General features: G+C 52.5%; 1 protein-coding gene across 1 annotated transcript in view; it reads left to right on the forward strand.

Annotated features, from left to right (window-relative positions):
* The first annotated feature begins 9,525 nt into the window (after positions 1 to 9,525).
* Positions 9,526 to 23,158, forward strand: part of LOC146805963 (uncharacterized) — a 48,087-nt gene continuing 34,454 nt past the window's right edge. Inside the window, exon 1 of the mRNA XM_085623306.1 lies at positions 9,526 to 9,606. The gene's annotated coding sequence lies outside the window, so the exon portion shown is untranslated. The remainder of the gene's footprint in view (positions 9,607 to 23,158) is intronic.

Here is a 23,158-nt window from a genome sequence, read left to right on the forward strand (position 1 = left end):
GTTTGACTGTCACAGCACCTAACAGAGTACAAGCTCAGCCGATCAATCCATTTTCTCAGTCATTAGAGGCTGTCACGATGATTAATAATCAATCTGAAAGAAGAAACTTTTATAGAGCAAAGATAACCCAAGCTGTTAGGGCTGCATTTTCTTATTACTATTTCAATGGACCCAGAGAAACCTCAATGACTTATATCTGCCCATTCACGGCCACTATGAACACCTCCAAACACCTCTCTCTGAAACAATCCCCCACATGATGGTTTACTGCATCGTAGAAGTCGAAGTGGACAACATAGAAGTAAATAGCCAGCCAGCAATAACCTGCTTTCTTTTCTAGGAATTCAGGTCCGAAGCTCCAAAACATCTGATCACTCACCTGAATGTGGACCTTTTATCAGAGATTTATCACAGGAGTGCGCGCTTTGGCCAGCCCATTGAAATACAAGCAGTGGCAAAGGCAATAGTTCTCGCCTTTGGAGCCTATTAGCTTTGACAATTGCTTTTTGCGGAACCACACAGTAACAGCACCGGGGGAGAGGCTGATCTGTGGACGGGGTATGAGGAGCAGCAGCGTACGGAGGAAGCCACAGCCTCGGTGAAAAAACTAAGCAGCAGCGATGGGAAAACCAGTGATGGGGGAGGGGACAATCTGTGGACAGGGTATGAGAAGTAGCAGCATACGGAGGGGATTGTATGATAGAAGCATGCATAGCTGAACCACGCGTGCCTCTACAACATGGTCCCAACAACAAATGCCTCTTAATCATGCATGCCTTTACCATGCATGCATTTACAACTAATTTCATTCTTAAGGCATGTTTGCTAAAGGGTTATGTGTGGTAAAGTACCACTACCCCGACCCCCCTGCCCTAAACCCTAAAATCCTATCCTCCTACCTCACCCCCCCAGCTTGAGCCCCAAAACTGACCCCACCATGCTCATAACAATATCCCTTACCCTCCCCCCCTCCCCCCGCCCTGAGGCCTAAAACCCTGCCCTCTACCCCTAAAAACTCCCCCCCCCGAACCTGGCCCCAGCTTTTAAAACTACACTGACCCCCCCCCCCCGCCCTGAGCCTTAAAACCCTGCCTCTCTTCAAAACAACGACCCCGACTCCAGCCCCCCGCCCTGAGCCCCAAAACTTACCCCCCATCCACCCCTTAAAACAACTCTGACCCCCCTGCCCTGAGCCCTAAAACCCTGAACCCTTTAAAAAGATTACCCCCTGCCCTGAGATCTAAAATCGACCACTACCCCTAAAAATGTCTCCCCCAAACCCAGCCACAGCCCCACTTAACTGTCCGCATCCAGAGCTTCCTGTTCCGATGCTTCCTGTTTCTCTCCCTGCCCATCCGGACACTGGGCTGCTATCTGCGTGGTTAAGGCAGATGCATGATTAATTCAAGCATGGTTCCACTTGTAGGGAAAAACGGCATGCGTGGCTCAGCTCACGTTGTAAAGGCCATTCCTGTCGGTGAAAACACAAAGCAGCAATGATGGGAAAAGCAGTGACGGGGAGAGGGGGTATTCTGTGGACAGTATATGAGGAGCAGCAGCATACAGAGAGAGCAGCAGCCTGTGTGAAAACACCAAGCAGCAACGATGGGAAAAGCAGTGATGAGGGAGGGGTCATTTATGGGTGGGGCATGAGGATATACAGCGTTCCTCATAAGTACTACAGAGGGAATTACAGACTCGGTGAAAACACCAAGCAGCAACAATGAGAAAAGTACTAGGGGGGAGGGGGTAATCTGTGGACGGGACATGAGGAGGAGCAGCATTCCTCGTATGTGCTATGGAGGGAGCAGAAGTCTAAAAAGGAAACCTTCCCAAAACACGGCATGAAAGAAACAAAAAAAATAGTGCGTGTACACGAGCAGAAAACGACCAAAGTGAAAGGATACAAGTAATATGCCCATGCTCTGTGGGAGGGAGTAAGACAGAAGATGGAGGGACAAAAACATAGATTACCCACGTGGAGGCAGTCTGTTTGGAAGAACACAGGAGCAAACAAATTAAAAGAAATAGGCGGGCTGTAAGCCCACAGATCGGATACTGCATGTCTCCAAGAGGCAGTGCATGCACTGACTAGACGAGACCTAAAAAGAACACAAACTTGTCGCTGAATTCACCGTGCACTAGAGAAGGATGTCAGTGAGGGGCCTCCCCCTGAGGTGGGAGGCTGCCCGGTTGAGGATCACTGGCACTCTATGCGTGCTTTTCCTCACTTTCCCTCAGAGTGTGGGGTAGCTCAAGAACACAGATCTGCAGAACATGCGCAAAGTGGAGAAGTGGTAGAGAAAGTGAAACCACCGACACTGCACACTTCATGTAAGTGGGCTATTGGACCTCAGAGAGGCACTGCCCACCACACCGTGGGCCTGATTACAAGTATAGATGTAATTTATCACACCTGATGAATAACGATACCACAGGGTTCGTTATTTATAGGGTGCGATAAATAGCACATATTACCAGTAATGTGGGAATAACATGCAGATTTTGATGCTCAAAGCTTCAAAATACACATGGTTCTATAAATACTGTACACATGTCCCCTGTTAAATTTTGGCAGGTTTGATCTGCCGAAATTTAAGGAAGTTTGAGGTATTTAACTCATCTGATAAGTACTGGATGCTCTAAATACCTTTTAATTGTAATTCCGATCCATGCAAAAACAGGAGTTTACACACGGGTAAGAATATAATGACCAACTCATAATCAGGCCCTAAAACTTGATAGGTGGGCTGTAACCAGAGAAGGGAGCCTGTCCAACTCCAGGGCTTTCTTCAAACTCACCTGCTAACCGGGCCGGGAGTCCTGGTTTGGGGATTATGGGGCAGATGTATTAAGCTATTTTGCTCTTGCAAATGGTGCGATTCGCAGAAATCTGCCATTTGCGATCGCAAATTGGCTGTTTGCAATATTCGAAAGCTAACTCATTTGCAAAAATTGAAATCGCAAAAATACCAAATCCAAACTTTGCAATTTCTAAGTTGTTGAATTCAAACTTTGCGAAGTCATCTTTTGCGAATTCCTATTTTCCAAATATGAAAAATGCGAATTGTAAATAGCGAATTCGCAATTCAGAAATCGCAGAGAAATGTATGAAAATTCAGAAATTGCAAATGAACCAAAAATTGCAATTTGGAACTCGCAAATTACCACCAACTCAAGGCAGGTGGTAACCAGGTGCACACTATTTAGACAGGCCCAGAGTGCCTCAGAATCTTTCAAAATGGCAGCCCTGTATGTCATAGCGAGGAGGATGTGGATAAAAGCAGCAGCACAGAGAAGGAGGAGACAGGAACGCATTTATAGAGTGCGCATTACCCTGTTTCAGAAGACAGAAGAAGAAATACATGAGAAGTATAGACTAGACTCAGCAACTATACTAGACCTGATAGATGACCTACATCCAATACTGGAACATCAGACCCGCAGGACCCAAGCCATTCCAACACATGTGGAGGTCCTGTGTTCACTGCACCTACTGGCATCAGAAAGCTACCAGTGGGTGATAGCTGTAGCTGGAGGGGTGTCCCAAAGTTGCCTGTCATGCTTTTTTAATACTTTCCTGGATGCAATGGCTCAGAGAATGCGCCATTACATCAGGTTTCCCACTACGCAACAGGAATTGCAGAAGACAAAAATGGATTTCTACCACATGGCACTATTTCCACATGTAAGTGGGTGCAGTGATGTGACACATGTTGCAATCTGTCCCCTCAGCTAATGAGTATGTGTATAGGAACAGGAAATCCTTTCATTTAATCAAAGTCCAGGTCACATGTAATGCCTCACACATTATCACTGACATTGTGGCCAAATTTCCTGGTAGTACGCACAACTCTTAAATCTTCAGACACAGTGCAATATACACACATCTCACTGGGGGCGAATTTGAAGAAGGATGCCTGCTAGGTAAATGCATGTAACTCACTCTGATAGACTCCTTGGATCTGTTGAAATTGGACAGCGATTAATTTTTTGCCTTTCATCCTGTAGGTGACAGCGCATATGCAGTGCTCTCCTTTATACTCACACCATATCTCAATCCAGCAACGCAGAGTAAAAGGAGATACAATGCTGCACATAAGTCAGCACGCAATGTCGTGGAGCGGACATTCGGACTGCTGAAGAGTACGTTCCGCTGCCTACTCAAAAGTGGAGGTGCACAGCAGTATAGGCCAGAGATATGTTGTAAAATTGTTGCCACCTGTGCCTTGCTACACAACCTAGCAACAACCAGCGGCATCCCATTGGACACCACAGATTCGGACTCTGATGAGGAGGATGACCCACGGCCACCTCGCAGAGCAGCAGGTGGTGTAGGTGCCGCATATGGCAGACAGAGACGTGATGAGATTACACGCAACTATTTCTAGGTGAGTAATGAGACAAAGCAAATCATGATTGTTGAACATCTGTGTTTTATTGACCTTAACATCAGGTAGTATGTGTGCACACAGCCTTCAACTCCTCACTACTGTGTGCCTTGTGCAGCTCATCATGGCATATATAGTCCAAGAGGATGGGCCAGAGCCTATTTTGTTTCTGCGTATTAAATTAGCGCTAGACAAAACATCTTACTTTTATTTGATCTGGTACTTTATTTATATCTTTGTTTTAAACCTTTTTTTAAATAAAAGGATTCTTTGTTTCATATTTAAAGCGGAAGAAAGACAGTGGTGTCTATATACTGAGTATACAAATAATTTGCAAAAAATTAACAATGAATTCAATGACAATTTTGTGTTTTAAATATACCATCCAAAGAATAAGACAGTGATGTGGAAAATTCAAAATTAATTATCCTAATACAGTTATATTTCACACATCAATATTATTTCATCAATTTTCAAGTGGTGCTATATATATTAACATCTCAATTAGAAGAAACGGCAAAAAAGAGAGAGAAAAGCACGGGGAAAATATTGACATCAAGTACATAGAATTTATCTTATGTCCTGACAGAAAAAATCAATTCAAAATTCCTCCATGTTTATATCATAAATCATAATAAAGCCAACGCGTTTGAAGTCTCTAATACTCAATATACGGACTCTCATCAGAGCTCTTGATTTTTTACAACAACGGGGGTTTCTGGGCAATGGTGTGTGTTTTTTGTCCATTAAATCTTCTCTCCCTTTTCTTTCAGCCGGGGGAAGTTTTAGATCAAGGGTTCCCTGGCTGTAGAATATTCCGAGAATTGACTCTGAGGGCTTTAGATTAGCCCGGTGAAACCTTCATTCTCAAAGCTTGCTGAAACTCTTTAACAATCTGTGTATTTTGCGCGGCGAAATCTTCGTGTATACTTCATTCGCGCTGTGCTTGTTATCGGGCTTTTGTTAGTTCGACACACAAGTTCTTCGAAATGGCCATTACGATTGAAAGAACCAAAGAGACAAACAGAATCATCACATGAAAGACGAGTGCCATAATTGAAAAAATACGCATGAAGACGAAGAACTTGTGTGAACTAACAAAAGTCCAATAACAAGTTCCAGATTGTCTCTCGTGTGTCTTTCCCCCTCGCTCTTCTCTCTCACCTTGTGTTTGAATCAGTGGTATGCGTTCTGTCCATCTGTCAAAGCCAACTGCAGCACCTCGATGCAAAACATACAGTGTGGCTGAACTATATCTTTGTTTTTTTGCATATTTATATAGCGCAAACTCGACCCGAAGGTATTGGAGCGCTTTACATGAGCACCGTATTTACATTACACATTCAGGCACGGGGAGATTAAGGGATGTGCCCAGAATCACAGGATGTGGACGCGACCTCGAGGCTCGAACCCTGGCTTCCAGCACCAAAGGCGGCAGCGCAGCCGACGGACCACATCCTCTCCCGTGGTGGGGATAAATTGGGCAGTTGTTTTTGGTGCACATTTTTCTATAGCAGTTTGTAAAGGTCAGTTATCATATCAAGTAAAGCTGTGACGTATCGCTGCTATTTGTACAGTTAAATAAAATGTTATCGCGCATTGTTGGATTAGAAGCCACGTGCTGAGCAGATAAATGTGTTTATATCGTGACTGTGGGAAGACGGAGCGACAAAAATGATGAATTCAGGCAGGATGCTTCATTCGTTTTTATTTACAATGTATATAAAGTGCAAAGGGAGTGGCAGAGTTATGCACTTCCAGAGGTACAATATGCAAGTTGCAATCGTTTAAACAGACACTTTTTAATGGAAGGATGACCCAGTTATTAGATTTCCTGGAAACAATATGACCTAGAGAGTGGGAACAATGCTGCATTGTTCTTAGCTCGAGTCTTATGATGATTGCGTGGGGTTATGTGCTGCATGACACTTTGCCCAGGTGGGCATAAACTATTATTGGTGTAAGCCCTTATACCACAGGAAGTATTATTCTCAACTGTTTCCACAGTTTAATTTCTGCAGTTTTATTGAAGCCGTAGGCCCATCTTGTTACTTGTGTACTTCTCCACTACCCAAAACATTGATTGCTATCCAAGAAGTGCCAGCCATGCCCAAAACATCTTAATTGAGGTGATTTGTTATGGAAAAGGAATCTTTTATTACAGTAAAATACACCCAATCGGTATTAGAGTGCTTTTCATAAGAACAGTTTAATCCCGCTAAGCTCAACCAGGAGCCGGGTGTAGTGAGCAGTGCCCAGGCAGCTGTCCTCAGCATATTAGGACACAGCACGGCTTTGCCTCACTTTGTAACTTTGTACTGCACTTACATACCTTTCACATGTTCTCAGACACTGCTCACCCTGCACACTCATCTACCATCTACTCTGCATAGGCACCCTGACATTGCTCTGGCAGTCAGAGACTGTTCTTCCACCACTCAAACACTCCTGACAATGCACTCGCACACCATTGACATACCTCTCCCCACGAACTCAAACCACTCATCCTGCACTTATGCTATTGATATACCGCTCACCCTATACTCGCACTCCTCTTACCTTGTACAGGGTAAAATGTTTCATCTTGTACACTCAAACAATTTTCATTCTGCACTGAACACAGATCAATCACCATGCATTGAGACACTTTCGACCTGCACTCACTTATCAACCTTCATTCATGCACCACTCACCCTGCACAGAGAGCACTCACACCATTTTCCATGCACTCATACACTGCTCTCACGCCTCTTGACTTATTATTAATCCCATAGGCGAAACCTAATGCATTTACAAATGCTTATTAAAACTGCCAGTGCTCAGCACCGGCAGGACCGGGCCCACTTAAAGCCCTGGGCATAAGTGATAATGGAGCCATAAGTTTGGGCTAGGGCAGGGGTCTCCAACCTTTTTTGTAATAAGAGCTATTTATGTTGAATGAAAATTATCCTGACTTACTAAATATTATTAGTGTTTTATTAGTGATCACAGCAGGCAGGATTACATTAGTTGTCACCACACACAGGATTCCCAGCTACTTGTCTGGCATGGTTGCCAGCCGTGATATTACTAAAGCTTTGACTATGTTGAATGCTTCCACATGGGTAATAGATAACAGCCACAGCTGCAATGTCCCCGGCACAAAGTATTAATACTAGTAATAGGTCTCTTCAACACCAAATGAGTTATCATTGAAAAATCTGCTTTAACTATATTTTGGAATTCCATGTGTGTTTCTCCAAACATCAGCCTATGAATTCTGAAAATACACAAATTTTAATCTCAAATCCATATTTTTCAATTTTGTTTTTCCGATATTAATTCAACCAAAAAAAGCTTCGAATTTAGTAGGCTGGGCTGGGCTGCACACAGGAATGCTACTTATAGGTAACTGGAGAGATACCAGTAGCTGAGCTACTGGTTGCAGAAGGCTGGGCTAGGGGCGCGTGCAGTGAAGGCACTTTTATTGCTACCTTAATCAGACCATTGATGATGCTTGATCGTTTATGGAGATCTGTGACTAATTTTGTGTCCATGGTTTCATGCTATATACACCCTGACCTAATACTCAACTCTCTGAAGAGCACATCACAGGAGTGACTGCTGCAAAAACATTACTTTCATGCTATTATCAGAAATAACAAACGCATGGTCCTGTCTTCCTATCTAAGATCAAAGTGACCACACATATAGGGTCCAAGTGTTCAAAATGAGTATTCACGTTCACCACATACTAGTAAAAATGTTGTTCACCATCAAATGATTGTTTTGCAAGGACACACAAGAACACCATCTTCTTAACATTGTTTCTTCTAGGGGGGCATGGCTTGGCCGTCTAACATGGCAGACGTGCTCTAGCGAGGCTCCCGTAGCCTGCCATTAATCCGTTGCTTATCCTTCAGTTTAAGTGTGCAACTTCCTGACTCGGCGCCTGCGGATGCCTGGAGACACTGCCTCCCCATTGCGGCCGCATCCGTGGCACCTGGGCCCGCTGTGTGGCGCAGTGTGCGGGCTGAGTGGTGCCCCCTTCTTCAAGACCTGACCTAGCCAAGTAGATCCAGCCTGGACTCCGTTGCTTGGCCGGTGAGTGGTGGCTGCGGGGCGGTGGTGGGAGGGCTGCCTTGTGCCGCATGGTGGCCGTTGCATAGCTGAGAACTAGGAGTGAGGGGCAGCGGATGCTTTCATCCACCTGCACTCGGTGGCCTGTTACTTCTCAGCGGTGGGGACCGTGTGGACTTCGAGCCCCGAATCCACTATAGACCTGGCTGCAGTGGGTGTTGTAGTATCCGGCTGGATACAGTCTAGTGTTCCATTGTGCCTGTAACCCACACTGAACACCCACCCACCACAGGCGTCACCAGTCAGGTGACCCTGACAATAAAAGGGGCCGAGCGCACGTGCTCGTGGCCAGTTTACAGTACCAGTACTTCGGTGTCCTGCGTCAGTCCTTTATGCACATGAGGGCCTGAGGGCCCAATCACCACATTGGCGACGAGGGGGCTGTGCCCTGGCGTTCAGCAGCCCAGCTAATAGAAAAGGGAGAGGGCCGCAGGCGTGAAGGCCCCCAGTAGGCGAGAAGCGCCCGATCGCCTGCGGGCATGTGAGGAGCCCCAGGCGCGAAGACGGTGACCGGGAGCCCACCCCGCACCGCCGCGGAGACCTGCGGGCGAGCAAATGCCCCAAGGTGAATAGGAGGAGGTTGGGTGCCAAGCGTGGCCTGCCCGGAGCGCGGCACGGTCCGCGGGAGTCCACCCCGCGTCCGACAGCGAAGTGAGGCAGAGAGAGACTGTGCCCGAAGGAGAGGGCTGTCGCCGCATGAGGCGGCGGAAGAGCGCACCGGCAAACCACCCCCCCCCCCCCGCGCGGTCCGTGAAGCCAGAAGACCTGACGCGGGGGGCGGAAGAAGCAGAAACGAAAAGCGGAGCCCACCCGCAGTAATTGGGGACAGTGCCGACACCCTCGCCGCGCAGCGTATGCAAGGTGAGGCTGCGGCGGCGGGGTGCGAAGCGGAAGGCGGCCAAGCGGAGGGACTCCGACACCCACCCCACAAAATCCCCCCCCCCCCTCCTCCGTACGAAGACCCGGGAAAGCAACTCACTGGGCTGAAGCGGAGTGCTCCGGCGATGTCCGTCGACCTGCGAGTGCCCAGAGAAGTGGCCGCGCCTGGCCCAGAGAATATCTGGCCGCAGTGAAAACAGAGCAGGACTGACAGCCGGTGAGTGTCACCCTCCCCGCCTTCAGGAGAAAGGAGACAGAGCGGGAGGCCTGAGGGGCCCGCAAGAGAGGCGGAATGTTGCAGGGAATGATGGTAGAGGTAGGGCCCCTCCCCCAAGCGAACGCGCAGTTGAACTGAAAGAGAGCGCGAGGTGCCCACCCCACGAGGAGGAGAGTGAAAGCATGCGGCAAAGAGCGACCTGGCAGCAATAGGCGGGGGCAGGCTTTGTATTGAAGGCAGAGTTCGCAGCGAGGGAGAGTGGGTGATGCACCGGTGAAGCGCTGGACCCTGCGCACCGGCATTGAGGATTTCCCTGACGGCTCAACTGAGCCCCGTGATAAAAAAAAAAAATAGCGGCCGCACAGAAGTGCCCCGACCACACTTAAACCAAATGCCTGGGTGCGCTAACGAAGATAAATAAGCAAAAAAAAAAAAAAAAAAAGTGCACTCACCACGAGCTGGACTGCCCTCCTTCCCTCTGCTCCCGGGGTGATAGTTTCCAAGGCAAAGGAAGTAGTGGAGGCTCTGGGAAAGGCCGGCAGCCCTGGAGCAGTAGAGCTGCAGGGCCCAAGTCGAAAAAAAAAGAAACTGCAGCGCCATCTAGTGGCCATTCAAGGTACTGCGCCCCCTGGAACAATAAAGGTGCGAATGCATGGAGCAGTGAGTGCAACAGCACCGGGACACAAGGAAGAGAATTGAGGCATACTATTTGATCGGAATGGAGGAGCAGGATCAGGCTGCGCAAGTGGAGTACAGCGAAAGGAGGGAAAGGTGCCACGGGGAATGCACAGCACCGAGGGGAAAAGCTGCAACACAGGAGAGCAGAGTGGAGTAAGCACGACCGCCCGCACCCGAGTGGAAAACGCGGACAAGTGCGCACACCAGAGGCCCTCCAGAGAAAAGAACCTGCTGACAAGGTTGCGTGGAGTGCGGTGACACCTACTGGCCAGGGGTAGTCGCCGCAAGAGTGAAGACACCAGAGTGCAGAACCTTGGGTGGCAAGGTTAAAGAGACTCGTCAAAACAGCAAGTCCCAAGAGGATCAGAAGGAAGTGCGCAGCAAGTGCGTCCACGGAAGCAACTGACGAGAGCGCAGTCAGAAGCGCGCGGAAGCACTGACACAGCGAGAGAATGAAAGGAGTGGGTGCACGACCACCAGAAGCCGACCAGCAAGATGGTCGCAAGGAGGAAGAAGCCGACCACCCAGATGGTCGCGCGAAGGTTGCCGGCCACCCAGTTGGTCGCGCGAAGGTTGCAGACCACCCAAGATGGTCGCAAGGAGGACGAAGCCGACCACCAAGATGGTCGCAAGGAGGACGAAGCCAACCATCAAGATGGTCGCAAGGAGGAAGAAGCCGACCAGCAAGATGGTCGCAAGGAGGACGACGCTGACCACCAGTTGGTCGCAAGGAGGATACAGACCTACAAGAGGTCGGAGAGCACACTGACCTGCCAAGGGTCAGAGCCGGAGAGAAGAGGAAGTCCGAGGGGACATCAATGAAGAGGACCCCATGAAAGGTCCGCAAAGAGGACCAGGAGGAGAAGGACAAGAGGTCCAGCAACATCAACATCACTCGAAATCAGAAGCAACTACGAGACAGAAGGTCGCGACGACCGATCCAGTCACAGAGTGAAAGGAAGACAGTGTCCTAGTGGCGGGACTAGACCAGAGGGAAACGCGTAGAGTGCACGCTACACGAAGAAGCCTGGTAAGGACGAGCAATAAGGCAGGAAGACTGGATCACGTCGCAATGGAAGGAGAAGGAGAACACCCGAAGAGGAAAGGAGAAGAGCACAGAGGTGTGCGTGACAGATCAACACACACACCAGAAGGAGAACACCCGAAGAGGAAAGGAGAAGAGCACAGAGGTGTGCGTGACAGATCAACACACACACCAGAAGGAGTACCCGAAGAGGGGAGTGAGAAGGTGCATGGACAGCCGGACTCAGTACCTGGGAACAACGTCAGCACCACTGGGAGTATATGTCGATGCGCAAACCCGAAGGTCACCCGGGGACGACAGAGGCGAGCAGGCCGGTCCGTTGGTAACAACCACCTCTGGGACGTCACAGAAACAGGACCGTGGACATCCAAGGGGCAGAGGCCTCAGGGACACCGGTGGCAGCGGTTCCCCAAGACGAGAGATGGACTGTTGAAGCTGGCTCTGAAGCTCCTGGGAGAACAAAGGCAGAGCGCGAAGGACCAAGTGCCAACAGCACCCTTTCAGGCGGAACTTCGGACACGGAAAGAGGACCTGTAGCGACTCCCCCAACGCGAGTGGAGCCACAAGGCGGCGGTCCACCGGTCCAGTGGAAACCTGGCAACAAAGGGCCTCCGGGTCGTCCAGTGAGAGGGGACACTCACGAGAGAGGGGTATCCGTGAGAGGGATATCCTGCAACGGTGAGTCCTGGAAGAAGACAACTACTCAACTACTAGTCGGAGGAAACACCTCTACCAGGGCGCCCAGCGGAAAATAGAACAAACAGTGGTCCACCACCATTCCACCCACACTTCCACCGATGGCAGTACTAGAAAGAGATTGTGAGGCGCACTTCCACGATGTAAGTCCAAAAGAACACATCCGTAGAGCAATCAGACATCGTGCCAAGGAGACAGAGTGGTCCCGGCTGTCAGAACACCCTCGCCGGCAGTTGACCATCAGCCAAGAGACTACGTGGAAGTCCTGATCACCAATTTATGTTTTGTTTGGAACTTGTGTTTTCTCCCACAGGTTCGGACTTCATTTTGGTTTAACTTTCATTAAAGTTTGGGAGGGATGTAGTATCCGGCTGGATACAGTCTAGTGTTCCATTGTGCCTGTAACCCACACTGAACACCCACCCACCACAGGCGTCACCAGTCAGGTGACCCTGACAATAAAAGGGGCCGAGCGCACGCGCTCGTGGCCAGTTTACAGTACCAGTACTTCGGTGTCCTGCGTCAGTCCTTTATACACATGAGGGCCTGAGGGCCCAATCACATCAGGTGTGTTGGCGGCCGGGTCGGACCGCGCCGGGTTGCGGTGGTGAACGCTGTGGCTCCTGGACCGCACCGGTATAGACTAGTGGGCAGGGCCTCCCCTGCGGCAGTTGCTGGAGCCAAAGCCTTGATACAGGGCCAGGACTGGCGGTGAGACACTTGGGGACATATATTGAGCCCATGCTTGCTGCGAGACTATTACCCAGGCATTTGCTAAACAGCACGCTAACACAGATCATCCTGCTGGAGCATCTGGTGCTCTGCTTAGTTGGCAGTGCGAAGTGCCACTGATGTGCCTACTACCCTTCATATTTACCTTTGTGGCGTGCTGTGCCTGGCGCTGGCTGTGGGGGAGCCCTGATTTACGGCCTGCATCATCGTTGTGCTGGGGAATGCGGGTTGTGCTTTGACGCCCGTTAGGGGAGGTTGGGGTGCCTAGCTCGCGGAGGAAGTTGAACGAGGTTTGGTGCGGCTTGTGAGTGCGGTGGCCCCACCTGGTCTAGCCCTCCCCCCGCTGTAGGCCCCATACCTGGTGCTTGCCATCTAACTCCTTCCTACAAGCGCAGCAGAAGATAGCTGTGTCCCAGTTTCTGGATCGCCCCCCACCCCCTTTTACCCCGCAGTGCTCTACAATGGCAAAGGTCAAGCCGCCTGGTTCATCCTCCAAACAATGCACATTAGATAAATATACTGGGATAGTAGCTTCAGGACCTTCTCTGGGTGGCCCGGAGGCACCTATGCTGGATAATGCGGCTCTATTGGCAGCGATCACGCAGTCAAGAGCAACACCGGAGACCAAGAAAGATGTTGTGGGCGCAGATGTTATGTTGCTTCGGCGAGATCTCCGGAACGCCGTGCAACGTATTGCAGAAACAGAGTCCCGAATTTCGAATGTGGAGGACACAGTGGGCACATTAAAGAAAAAAGTGGCTACTCTTGAAACACTCACCCGGGGCTTGGCGACACGAGTGGACGATGCAGAGGGACACGCTCGCAGAAAGGAAACAATGCAGAAGAGTTTCTCGCCGCGTGGCTCAGGGATGGCTTGCACCAGATGCGCTTTCCCCATGCTTTGTGTTGGAGTGCGCCCATCGAGCGTTACTGCAGAAGCCACTGCCGGGTGGCCGTCCTTGCCAAATAATTGCCCGTCTCCTTAATTATAAGGATGGAAAAACAATCCTACAAAAGGCGAGAGTGAAGGATTCTCTTACTTACGATTCCCAGCACATTTTAAGATCGCTGGACCACACCAGGCTTGTACAGCAGCGCAGACAGTCATTTCTTGAGCCTAAGGCTCTTCTTAATGGTCTCAAGCTACCATACTCCCTGCTGTACCCGGCTTGCCTGCGGGTGGCGTACCAGTTGCACACCTACTTTTTCGAGTCTCCAGAGGAGGTATTCCAATGGCTTGAAGAAACTGTGATGATTCAACCTCAAACTCCACCCCGGAATGACAAGGACTCCTCATCCAGTGGACCCGGATGCGGTCCCCTCGCGACAGATGGTAGGCAGCGACGTCGTTCGTGCTCTAAGAAAAGGTCCAAGACTCGTAGTAAATCCCGTAAGAGACCATCCGATGATCAGGCAGAACCTTCAGCATCATGAACAATGCATCTCCGAAAACTGTAACTATTCAAGCTATATGACACCAAAACGATATGTCTATGCAGGCTTTCATAGTATAATGAGTCCCTGAGCCCTAGTTTTCACTATGTGCAGGAGACTCATACTGGGGATCCATTGGCTGATTGTCCCCACTACCCCCTGATTTGGCTTGGGGCTATATCAGGCGGCGACAGATACTTCCATGTTTGTGAGGTATTGGAGTGGGGGGTTTGTCGGGAAATTTGATTGGGAATTTTTGTTGTGTTCTATTGATGCCACTGTATCTCCTTATATGTGTGATTCTGGGATTGCATTCGCCACTCAATTAGTCATACCCATTTATATGCCTCAGTGTCAGTCATGATGCAAGACCCGACTGGGAATAGGGGCAGGGAGCTCCAAGTTATTAGTCGGAATATTAACGGCCAACTTGATCAGATCAAACGGGACGCTGTGTTGCGGCAGGCCAAGCGCTACAAAGCTGATATTTTATTCATTCAGGAGACCCACCTAATGGGCACCAAGACACCTTGTCTGGGGAGGTTTGGCTATGCACAAATTTATCATGCCGGATTCACTTGAGGTTCCCGGGGGGTTGCGATCCTCATACATTGTAGCGTCCCCTTTATATACAGCAAGACATGGCCGGACCCCCAGGGTAGGTTCATTGTGATATATGGAACATTGTACAGGTAGCCCATGGTTTTGGGTAGAACGCGGGTATGGTAGACTCTCCAGTTATTATACGGGAGGTGATTAAGCCCACTCTTAGGGGAACAGACATTGCTTTTTGCACCGTGAGACGCCGACAGTGCCGTGATAAATTGTTGCAAATTAAAGCCCAGTTGCTTTCCCTGGAGTGCGTGAGTAAAGATGAAGAGGGACATATTGCTCGCAGACAATTGTAGAACATGCAGCAGACGTACGCCAGAGAGATCCTGGATGAGGCCTGGCTTTGTTATCATGCCACCCGAAGCTGGATATACCAGTGGGGGGACAAATCCAGTGCATTGCTGCATCGTCTGTGTCAACAGACGTTGCGCCCCCAGACACTCCTGAGTGTACCGAGTTCAGATGGGTAAACTCCTATGGACCCGTCACTCATTGCTGATTGCTTTGCCATATACTTTGAAGAATTGTATGCTCCCCATGAAACCATCCCTGCAGAATTCGTCCAGAAATTCATTGATACTTTCCCCCTTGGGCTCTATCTGATGAGATGCGGGAGACGTTAGATGTACCCTTGTCGGTGGAGGAATTATAAACCGCACTACTCGATATGCGAGTGGGAAAGGTGCCTGGTCCGAGCGGCTTCCCATATTAATTTTTTATGAAGTATCATCCGCAATTGTTAACTCCCTGTTTGGCGGCTCTCGAGGCGTCCGTGGAAGGCGGGAGTCTCCCGCCGGCCTGGAGGCATGCGGAGATTGTTGTATTCTTGAAACCGGGTTGACCCCCGGAACAATACTTGTCATATCACCCAATCTCTCTGCTCAATGTAGAGGCCAAACTTTTGGCCAAGGTGATCGCCAACCGCCTGGTCCCCCATATCACGGATTTGGTTAATCCAGATCAGGCAGGGTTTATGCCTGGCCGCGCTAGACGGCATAACATCAGACGCGCACACAACGCTATAGCTGCAGTTGACAGACTTGGGGGCCCGGCTGCGCTCCTCCTTGCAGACATTAATAAGGCTTTCGATTGGAATCTCCGCGTAGTGCAGTAATAGCAGCCCGCCTATGCCTTATCCAGTTTAAATATCTACATAGAGCCTATTACACTAGGCACAGACTGTGGCGTGCTGGCTTGATTGCATCCCCACATTGCTTGCGGTGTGGGTCTATGGAGGGTACTTTTCTGCATTCGGTTTGGTCCTGCCCAACACTGTTGAGGTTCTGGAGGGGAGTGATTTTGTGTCTATCTGAGGTCTTGGGGTGGGATGTTCCATTTTCTCTGTGACTAGCCATGCTGCATATTACGGAGGGTATGAGTGGTAACAGGTACAAGCGTTACCTATTGTTACTTGGCCTTACGTTAGCTAAAAGAGATTTCGCCCGGGCCTGGAAAGATGAATCCCCGCCACTGACTAGGGTTTGGAAGAAGGGCTTGGACTCTTGTATGGGTCTAGAAATCCCGGTCTTTGAAGCGAGAGGATGCCCTCAGAAGCATTTTAAAATTTGGAAAAGGTGGGAAGACTATAGAGGGATATATCTGAAACCTTCTTCTCCTCCTTCTACTGTTGAAGAACAACTGTCATGAGTATACTGGACTGGCATTTACACAGCATACGTAAAATTGTTTGTATGAAATACACATTGTTGAACTCAGTAGAAAATAAGACTACAATACTCTTCCAGTTTTATAACAGGTCCTCGGTTGTGGTCAGTTTGGTACTTTAAATATATATTTGGCAATAGGTAGTGGTACGTTTATAATGTTGTGATGACATTCATATATACTGGGGACACCTCTGGTGACTGTGAGACCGGCCTCGTGGCGTGGGCCCTCCCGCCAGCAAGCCACCCTGCAACCGCACCGATCCTCCATGTCACAGACTTCCGGCCACCATGGCCCAACATCCCGATGGCCGGCCAGACCCCCAACACGCATGCCCGGCCGAGGAAGAGTGAAACCCCCCCAAGCCAGACCGAGAGGCGCCGACCCTGTCACACCTCTGGTCTCTTCCCCAAGGGAGGTTTCGATCGACCACCAGGCCCCCGGTGAGCGGCTGCCTCGCCTGCTGGGTGTCTGGAGTCCCTCCCGGACCCACCTAAACAGATCAAAGGGCCGAGCGACAGGAAGCCCCAACACACCGCCCCCCCAGGCACCAAGACCCCTCTCGGCGAGGACCCCGGACTTCAAAGAGGAGGGGAAGTATAACAAGGGGTGCGGAAGGGACGGGAGGCAGAGAAGACCTGGACTGACGAGAGCCTGCTGACCTGGTTGCGGCTCGATCGCTCCCCAAACCGAAGAACGCTACCCGAACTCTGAAACCACCTGAGCCCTGCTGACGCGGTCGCGGCTCCCCGAACTCTGAACCATCTGAGCCCTGCTGACGCTGTCGCGGCTCCCCGAACTCTGAACCATCTGAGCCCTGCTGACGCTGTCGCGGCTCCCCGAACTCTGAACCATCTGAGCCCTGCTGACGCTGTCGCGGCTCCCCGAACTCTGAACCATCTGAGCCCTGCTGACGCTGTCGCGGCTCCCCGAACTCTGAACCACCTGAGCCCTGCTGACACTGTCGCGGCTCCCCGAACTCGGAACCATCTGAGCCCTGCTGACGCCGTCGCGGCTCCCCGAACTACGAACCGCCTGTGCCTGCTGAGTGACTCGCGGCCCCCCTCCTCCATGAGAATCGGCAGAGATTGCCGAGAGAAGCAACATCCCCTCAGCTCGAGGATTGAGAGCTGTGCGCCGGATACTACGCAGAGACACTGACTCAAAGACTGTCCCCCTACCCCCATACCCCCATCACGAGATCGCCGCTGCTTGTGGCGCTAATTCTGTACCTGTCTTCCGGATCATAAAGATCCCTTACAACCAACGATAAAGTATATTGTCTTACGAAGAACTACTGTGTGGTGTCCCTCTATCAGAAGAGAGTAATCGCAGCGTGTGCGATCCTAGGTACGAGACCCTTCCAGGAAGGGCCTCCCCGCTCTTGCTCGGCCTAACTCTGGGAAAGGTGGGTCTCCGGGTGGTCAGGAACGCATTCCGCAGCCTCCCCGGGGAACGCCTTCCAACATTTGGTGGCAGGCGACGGGATCCGAGCCAACACCTAGAGATCGTGCAGTAAACGGCTGACGCACTACCAAGAAGAAATGGTAGGAGAAACCTCCCTAGGTGCCGCAGGTACCGACACGGGCACGACATTCCGAGAGGACCAGTTGGAATCTTATACGCACCGAGAACTGAAACAATTTTGCAAAGACCTTGGAATCGCTACCACCGGACTAAGCACGAAAGAGGACTTCCAGGGAGCATTAAAAACCTGGGTCGGGGCAGGAGCTCCCCGGACACAAACAGAAGGAGAGCCGCCAAACGAACCACGAAGCACCCCGGGGAGGAACGGCGCACCCGAGGGGGGCCTATCCCCAGAGGAGCTAGCAGACCGAGAAAGAGGTCGCAACCACGAACTAGAACTAGCAAAATTAAAAATCGAGGGAGAGCTAAAACTGGCCAAAAAGAAGCTGGCGGTAGAACAGTTACGTCTACAAGGAGAACTCGAGGAAAAGAAACGACAGAGAGAACACGAAGAAAGAAAACTCCAACTAGAGCACGAACGTAGCCTGAAAGAGATCGAGCTCAAGGCTAAGAATGCGGAGGCCAGACCATCGGAAACCCAACCCCTCTCCTCCGCCGTGGAATCAAAGGTCCACATCCCCAAGGATGTGGTGAAGGAATACTATAAGAACGACGACATCCAGCAATGGTTCAAGGCCTACGAAGTCGCCATGACCTCCCACCGAGTCCCGCAGAAAGACTGGGGGGCTGGGCTGTGGGGCCGGTTCCTGAGCGAGGGGAGAGATACCCTGCTGGACCTGCCCTCCATGGTGCTGAACTCCTACAGTCACATGAAAGAGGCCCTAGTAGCCAGATATGGGCTCACCCCTGAAATGTACCGGCAACGATTTAGAGACTGCAAGAAGATACCCGGTACCACCTGGGTGGAGTACGTGAACTTTTACAGCCGGGCCTTGTACGGGTGGATCAAGGGCAGCAAGGTCTCCACCTTTGAGGAGCTGTTCGACCTAATCGCATGGGAACACTTGTCCGCCAATTGCTTTGTGGAGTTGCGCCAGCACCTCCTGGACAGCAAACTCACGGACCCTCGAAAACTGGCCGTCGAGGCTGACCGATGGGTAAACACCCGGGCCTCCCGGGGTCCCGTGGTAGACTACGGTCGCCACAGTCAGGGACCCCCCCGCCAGAGGGGTGGAGGGAATCAAGGCCGACCAAGAGAACTCCCGGGGGGATCCCAGCTCAGTCCCCCCAGAGGACAACCTCCGCCCTTTCCAGCTCCACCTCCGGCCAGCACCGGGCCACCGGGGAGGTCGGGGCCCCGAGTGAGGATCACCTGTTTTCGCTGCCAACAGACCGGACACTATGCCAGCGACCCTCAATGTCCCATGTACCAACGACCCGCCACGACAACCCCGCCGGCTCGACAAATGGCCTCCGTAGCCCTGGGGGAAGAGATGGAAGACTCAGAAGAATGGGAACCAGCCGCCATGGCCTTGGTCTCCCTAGGGGACCGAGAGATGGTCCCCGGAACGTCCCTGCCCGCCAACACGAAGAAGTACCGACAGCAGGTGATGGTCAACGGTCACCGCGTCGAGGGCCTCCGGGACACGGGGGCGAGTGTCACGGCGGTTCACTGTCACCTGGTCTCCGAAGATCAGATCCTGCCCGACGCCTTTTGTCCAGTCATATCGTCAGACAATTCCGAGAGCCTCTGCCGGATGGCCCTAGTTCCCTTCGAATGGGGGGGGAGTCACCGGCAAGTTGAAGGTGGCAGTCCGAACCTCCCAGCCCGTAGACTGCCTCCTGGGCAACGACCTTGAGAATTCCCCGTGGGGACAAGTGGAGCAAAGAGCCCATCTCGAGATGATGGGCCTACCCAAATGGGTATGCGCCACCACGCGCTCGATGACTCTCAGATTGCCTTCCTCCGAGGGAGGGGAGGCCATGCCGCGGAACACCGCCACCATCCCCGAGGTCCGGGATGCACCACCCGAGCCCGACGACAACCCCTTCCGGACGAAGCGACCGTTCCCGACGAGGGGTCCGTGCCTCCAGACCCCGAACCCCTGACCGAGCTCGGGGACCTGCCAGAAATGGCCCAGTGGCACTGCGAGGGAGGCCCCTCCCGAGAAGAATTCTGCCAAGAACAATCCACCTGCCCTTCTCTCCTTGGACCCTGACAGCAGGCCGAGGCCCAAGCAGCAGGCGACCGGACCGGCACCCACTGGGTATACTGGGAAAACGGCCTTCTGTACAGCGAACAGAAGTCGGCCGAGTTGGGCTCAGCCCGAGTACTGGTGGTACCCCTGCGCTTCCGAAGTCTCCTCCTGGGCCTAGCCCATGATGTACCCCTGGCCGGACACTTAGGCCAAAATAAGACCTACCAGCGACTCGTCACCCACTTCTATTGGCCCAAGATGCGAGCGAATGTGGAGGTCCACTGCAAGTCCTGCCTCACGTGCCAGGCCAGCGGAAAGAGTGGGGGGAAGCACAAGGCTCCGCTACAACCCTTCCCCGTCGTCAGTACCCCTTTTGAGCGGGTAGGAATCGACATCGTGGGACCGCTGGACCCCAAGACCGCCCAGGGCCACCAGTTCATCCTCGTCCTGGTGGACCATGCCACCCGCTACCCCGAAGCCATCCCCATCCGCACTGTGACGGCTCCCGTGGTAGGCCGGGCCTTGATGGGGATCTTCTCCCGCGTGGGGTTCCCCCGCGAAGTCGTGAGTGATCGGGGCACGAACTTTATCTCCAAATACATGAGGTCCCTATGGCAGCAGTGCGGAGTATCGTACAAGTTCACCACCCCATACCACCCCCAAGGGAATGGCCTAGTCGAGCGATTTAACAGGACACTGAAAGGAATGATCATGGGCCTCGAAGAACCTCTACGCCGGAGATGGGACGTCCTCCTCCCATGCCTCCTGTTCGCCTACCGAGAGGTCCCACAAAAATCACTGGGGTTCAGCCCATTCGAACTGCTATACGGACACCCCGTCCGGGGACCCCTGAGCCTGGTCAAGGAGGGTTGGGAAACGACTCTCCGGGGGACCCCTCCGGATGTGTTCCGATATATCTTGGCACTCCGCAACCAGACCCGGAAATTCCGAGAACTCGCAGAGGCGAACCTCGAGGCTAGCCAGGAAGAGATGAAGCGCTGTTATGACCAGAATGCTACGCTGGTCGAGTTTCAGCCAGGCCAACAAGTCTGGGTCATGGCCCCGGTGAAACCCTGCGCCCTCCAAGATAAATGGACTGGACCCTTCAAGGTGGTCGAGCGGAAGAGCCAAGTCACCTATCTCGTCGATGTGCAGTCCCCGCGGAACCACCTCCGGGTCCTCCACGTGAACCGCCTCAACCCCCACTTTGTGAGGACGGAGTTGAGTTTACTCCTGGCCACCGACGATGGGGCCGAAGAAGACACCGAGCCCCTTCCAGACCCCCTGGGGGCGAAAGAGACCGATGGTTCCGTGGAGGGGGTGAGACTGTCAACCGCCCTCACGGGCCAGCAGTCCGACGACTGCCGCCAGCTACTAAGGCAGTTCGCGGACCTCTTCTCCTTAACCCCTGGGGTCACCGACTGGTGTGTCCACGACGTGAACACCGGCGATAGCCCGCCAGTGAGACACCGGGCCTACCGGGTCCCTGATCGGGTCCGAACCTGCATCCAGACCGAGGTAGCGAAGATGTTGGCCCTCGGGGTGATTGAACCCTCCGACAGCCCTAGGGCCAGCCCGGTAGTCCTGGTTCCGAAAGCGGCTGCCCCTGGTGTCGCCCCCGAGCTGAGGTTTTGCGTGGACTAGCGAGGACTCAATGCGGTCACCCAAGCGGACGCTCACCCTATCCCCCGCGCAGACGAGCTCATCGACCGCCTCGGGGCCACTCGCTACCTCAGCACCTTCGACTTGACTTGTGGATACTGGCAGATTGCCCTCACCGAGGGAGCCAAGGAGCGCTCCGCCTTCTCCACCCCGGATGGGCACTACCGCTTTAGGGTGATGCCGTTTGGAATGAAGAATGCCCCGGCCACCTTCCAGCGGCTGGTGAACAGGGTCCTGTCCGGACTAGAGGGGTTCAGCGCAGCGTACCTCGACGATATAGCGGTATTCAGCTCCCAATGGACCGAGCACCTCCAGCACCTCCGACAAGTCCTGCTGGCTCTGCACCAGGCCGGCCTCACCATCAAAGCCAGCAAATGTCAAATTGGGCACGGCTCCGTAACCTATCTGGGGCACCAGGTGGGAAGCGGACAGGTCGCTTCCCTCCAGCCAAAGATCGACGCCATCTTGTCCTGGGAACCCCCAACGACCCAAACGGAAGTCCGGGCCTTCCTGGGCCTCACCGGTTACTACCGGAGGTTTATTAAGAACTATGGCAGCATCGCAGGCCCCCTCACAGAGCTAACCTCCAAAAAACACCCCAAGAAAGTACAATGGACTCCCCCATGCCAGGAAGCGTTCGACGCCCTAAAAACCGCTATATGTACTGCTCTGGTACTTAAAGCCCCCGACTACGCCCAGGAGTTTGTGGTCCAGACGGACGCCTCGGAACACGGCATCGGGGCAGTCCTATCACAGTTCAACGACAAAGGTATAGATCAGCCCATAGCCTTCATCAGCCGAAGGTTGCTGCCCCGAGAACAGCGGTGGAGCACAATTGAAAGAGAGACCTTCGCAGTAGTCTGGGCCCTCAAAAAGCTACGGCCCTACCTGTTCGGAACACACTTCCGAGTGCAAACCGATCACCGACCCTTGCGGTGGTTGATGCAGATGCGAGGGGAAAACCCCAAACTGCTACGCTGGTCCATCTCCCTCCAGGGGATGGATTTCACTGTGGAACATCGCCCCGTGACGGACCACGCCAACGCAGACGGCCTGTCCCTATTCTTCCGCTTCAGCGAGGAGAACCCCCAAGTGGATGGGTAGTTCTCCCCGCCTTTCAGCTGGGGGGGGCGCGTGTGAGACCAGCCTCGTGGTGTGGGCCCTCCCGACCAGCAAGCCACCCTGCAACCGCACCGATCCTCCATGTCACAGACTTCCGGCCACCAAGTCCCAACATCCCGATGGCCGGCCAGACCCCCAACACGCATGCCCGGCCGAGGAAGAGTGAAACCCCCCCAAGCCAGACCGAGAGGCGCCGACCCTGTCACACCTCTGGTCTCTTCACCAAGGGAGGTTTCGATCGACCACCAGGCCCCCGGTGAGCGGCCGCCTCGCCTGCTTG

This window comes from Triturus cristatus, chromosome 8 (assembly GCF_964204655.1).
Source record: "Triturus cristatus chromosome 8, aTriCri1.1, whole genome shotgun sequence".
Taxonomy (NCBI): domain Eukaryota; kingdom Metazoa; phylum Chordata; class Amphibia; order Caudata; family Salamandridae; genus Triturus; species Triturus cristatus.